This window comes from Rhinopithecus roxellana, chromosome 4 (genome assembly GCF_007565055.1).
Source record: "Rhinopithecus roxellana isolate Shanxi Qingling chromosome 4, ASM756505v1, whole genome shotgun sequence".
In the NCBI taxonomy this organism is placed as follows: domain Eukaryota; kingdom Metazoa; phylum Chordata; class Mammalia; order Primates; family Cercopithecidae; genus Rhinopithecus; species Rhinopithecus roxellana.
This window is the reverse complement of record NC_044552.1, coordinates 125,884,869-125,889,198: the sequence shown is the minus strand read 5'-3', so window position 1 is coordinate 125,889,198 and position 4,330 is coordinate 125,884,869. Positions and strand designations below refer to the sequence as shown.

The 4,330-nt window shown below is 38.4% G+C and overlaps 1 pseudogene across 1 annotated transcript; it reads right to left on the bottom strand.

Annotated features, from left to right (window-relative positions):
* Positions 1-2,601: 2,601 nt before the first annotated feature.
* On the bottom strand, positions 2,602-3,587 carry LOC104655297 (annotated as a pseudogene). Its single transcript, XR_746951.2, has one exon. The product of XR_746951.2 is annotated as an N-acetylgalactosamine kinase pseudogene (transcript).
* Positions 3,588-4,330: the final 743 nt, after the last annotated feature.

The window sequence follows — 4,330 nt, the reverse complement described above, 5'->3', positions numbered from 1 at the left end:
GGAACTATGTCATTACCAAATAAAATGTAGTTTTTAAATTAATTTTAAAACCTAAGTGTGAAAGCAAGACAAATTTATATATCATATTGAGAAGCTTATTCATTTAATTATCATTCATTCATGCTTCATTATGAAAAGTAATGTATTTAAGAAAACACACAAACAGGAAAAGATACACGCAGAAGTTGAGACAAAAAATAAAAAATGTGCATAGATAATAGGATAAGGGCAGAGGGCATTAACATGTATATGCCATAGAATTCTGGGCACCTGCCAAGGGCACAAATAGGGTTTGAGTGTCTTAAAGAACAATGCAAGAGAAAGGTGCTCATAGAGGCCACATGTGCCACTGTCATCAGATATAGCTGGTCACCATTCCACTTCTACCCTGATTCACTGGTCAAACACATTGTTTAATATTTATTTCCTGGGGAAAAATGCACTACAAAAATGTATTACGGAGACTACTGTTATTTTCTTAGTAGTCTTATTTTCTTTCAAAACAAAATGATTAAATAAAATCCTGGTGCTTTTCTATTCATTCTTTTTTTTTTCTTCATTCTTGTTTGGTTCTCCAATTGAGATGCAAGTGAATTTTTTAAATGAAGCTTCGCTTTTTAAAGTTTCAAGGTTTATAATGAAGGAAAATGTAAAGAGAGCAGTTTCAATGGCTATATGTTTACTTATCTATACATTCATGCAATAGAAAGAAGAACCATTCCATAATTAGCTTGTGCATTTCCTTGATCAATGTGTACTCATATTCTATATTGAAAACTCATGTAGAGGTTGCATAATGGTCAAGGTGAAAAGAACTAAAAGTGATAATGAGAAAGGATTGTGGCTTGAGATTTATTACTTACATTGCAATTTAGACTTGAGTATGTGCACAATGGCAGCCCACAGAGAAGATGAGGGCAAGGGAGACAGAATCGCTTGAGCCTGGTAGAGCAAATGAAAACACATCAGAGAGGTGAGGGACAAAGTGGAAGAGTTCCCTTCCCAGGGCAGCTTTGAAATTGCATTCTGTAATCTAGAGCTGGCTCCAGTGACATTTAACTGATCTGCTAAACTCAGACAAGAGAATAAGATGGAGAAATGCAAAACCTGCCACTGGTGTTTGTTTGATCTGCAGAAAGGCTGGATTCGTATGTCTTGCCATATTTCTGTGTTCTGAAGGGCAGTGAAACAGATTATCAAGGCCAAGTATAAAACTTTGTGAGATGAGGTTAGCCCCTAGAGATTTTAAAGAAGAAAATTAATAAATGGAATTCTCACTGAGAGCTTGTCCTCATTTGCTGTTCTCCTTTCGTCTTCCAAATTTAGATTTATTGTGTTTCTTTACATGTCATTTAAAATTTGCTCTGGGCTTGGGTACAGAAATCAAGTATGTATTTTAAATAAACATTTAAGGAGCTTTTCACACATTTCTCAGAGTAATTTCTTTCAGCTCTTTGAATTTTGTGTTTGAGATAACATCTATAGCCCAAGTTTCAAGAACTTGTATGAACATTAGAATGTTTCTGTGATTTAACTGGACTTGTACCAAAATACTCTAGAAGAAAACAAATACTTACTTTTTGCTATACACCTTGCCTTATTTCCTGCTTACACAGAGCCAGAGACTGTACTAACTACATTATATGGATTATTCTTACAGAAACCCCCGAGTTTGTTATTATCATTTATCTGTCTATAGATGGAGGAACTGAGAAGTTCATCTCAATTAATAACTTTCCCAAGTTCTCACATTAAGTACCATCAGAATCTGAACTCAGGCAGCCCAGTTCTTGATCCAGGTCCTTAACCACCAAATGATAGTTTTGACATTTCATTCCAACTTGTCTTTATTTTTCTTTTTATTTTTATTTCATTCTTTTTATTCTGTCACCCAGAGTAAAGGCACAATCTTTACTCTAATTGGAGCAGAGGCACAATCATAGCTCACTGTGGCCTTGAACTCTTAGGCTCACCTCCCACCTCAGCCTCCCACATAGTGAGGACTACAGGTGCATGCCACCATGCCCAGATCATTTTTTTTTTCAGTTTAATTGTAACAATATATTTAATTCAAGTGTAATCAGTATTAAGAGTGTGTTTTACCATTCATCTTTAAAATCTTCAAATGAATAAATCTCAGTAAATTATTCTTAAAAGATCTGTCCAAGCATGATCTTGACTCTTAATAGTAAAACCATATTTTAAGATGGAAAAATAATCATTATGAAGCATAGAGAGCTTTCAATCATTTCTTTGAGAATATATCTTGATATAATAGCAACCATTCATCATAATACAAAACAGAAAGAAGATTAATTTACTGTGGCATAGAAAGTCCTGCCAATTCCTAAGTGTCCTAAATAGTTTCTCTGAGATTTTTTACATTTTTTTCAGGCCTCAAGGAAAACCAAAGCCCCGCCTCCAGGTTTGGTAGCAAACAAACTCTGCTTCTCTGGTGCTAAGCTTCCATCACTCCTCTGGTAATAAGCTTTGTGCACATTTGCTAAGAAGCCGGGCAGCTTGTCCGCAGGTACTATTGATACTGTGCAGCCTCCTCATCCTGCTCCAGTAAGTCGTGACCCTTGAGCCCCAAACTTCCACCTTGAGTGTTTGGACTCAGGATTTGGGTTCGGAGTTCCTCCAGGCTAATTCCCAGACACCTACAGATCTCCTCTGGGGTTATAGGGTTCAGGATGAAGGGCATCTTCTGTGACCAACAACATTTCTTCTAGACTAATCCCTAGTTTAGCCTGTACCTCCTCCAGCCGCAGTACGTTGTCCCATTGCAAGTTTTTGTATTTAGCTAGGAGCTTTGCAGCCAGCCGACATTCCATCATCCTGATATTGAAATGAGAAGTTGCTGCCTTATTCATCTCCACACAACTGTTGGCAATCACAAACACTGCTCCACTTGGGAGTTTTACATCAGTTGCCCTCAGAGGACTAAATTCTATCAACCTGGCAGTTCCTTCTTCTGCAAGAAATGATATAGACTGGTCCATGCCTCCTCCTTCAGTACCAATGTAAGGCTCACTCTTGGCACAGATTTCTGCAAGTTCCACCTTGGATAGATTCCTTCCCAGCACTGTGAGCGTCACCAAGCCAGCACAACAGACCAAAGCACTGGAGCTGGAGAGGCCAGAACTTGGTGGGATATTTCCATCTACCAGGCAGTTCATTCCAGTCAGGTTACTAAGACCAAAGTGTTCCTGAATTCCTTTAAGTCCACATAAGAAATAGTTGTGCCACAAAGCCTTGGTTTTATCAATCTGAATGTTATTAGCACTAGTACTGAAGTCCGGATACAAGGGATTTGTATTGGCCAGTTGGAGAGTATATGTTTTCACAGGTTCTACAGCTATTAGCACATCTTGTTCTATAGCCATAGGAAGAACAGAATATCCACAGTAATCTATATGCTCTCCTATTACGTTGACTCTTCCTGGTGCTCGAACATAAAACTTGGGAATAGATCCAAACTTGGAGTTAAACATCTCCTTTAGCTTCAGTAACCTGGGATGTTCTGCCACCTGGACCCGACGCATAGCAGGGCTCTCTGCAGCCATATTTCGCTAGATCCTTCTTTCTTCTGTGCCCAGATCATTTTTAAATTTTGTTTGTAGAGACAGGGTCTTGCCATGTTGCATGGGCTGGTCTGAACGGCTGCCTCAAGCAACCCTCCCACATCAGCCTCTCAAAGCTCTGGGATTAAAAGCCATGAGGAACCTGACCTGAACTTTTATTTAATAAACAAAATATATATCCTTGGACATAAAAGAAGTTTAATTCATTGACACAGTAAAGACTAATAAAAATAAATGTATATAGGTCCTATTCATGACACTAGCCATGTGACCTTAATCAAATCAGTTTCACCTCTTGTTCCTCAACAAATCATTGTTCCTGAACAATGTCAGGGGCTCAATAAAAGCAAGTTGAATTGAGTTGACTTTTAGATATTTTTAGATTTCAACTTTCTATGTTTTCTAACTAGATGCCTGCCAATGCCTAACATGTCTTTGGTCAGAGAAAAAAACATGACGTTAATCCAAGAATGTGTAGACTGGGTTGGTGTGGCTCTGCACTGCACCATGGGCAAAGAACCCCCCGTGGTTACAAGTGGGAACTCTTCATAGCAAAGAGAAGGTGAATGAAGAAACACAAATCCATTTCCTGCATTAGCCACACTAGTCAAAGCCCACACTTGGAACTCTATGGACTATGTATTATTTTTAAACATGGCCTAATGCTATATTCTCTCTCTCTCTTTTTTTTTTTTTTTTTTTTTTTGAGGCGGAGTCTCGCTCTGTCGCCCAGACTGGAGTGCAGT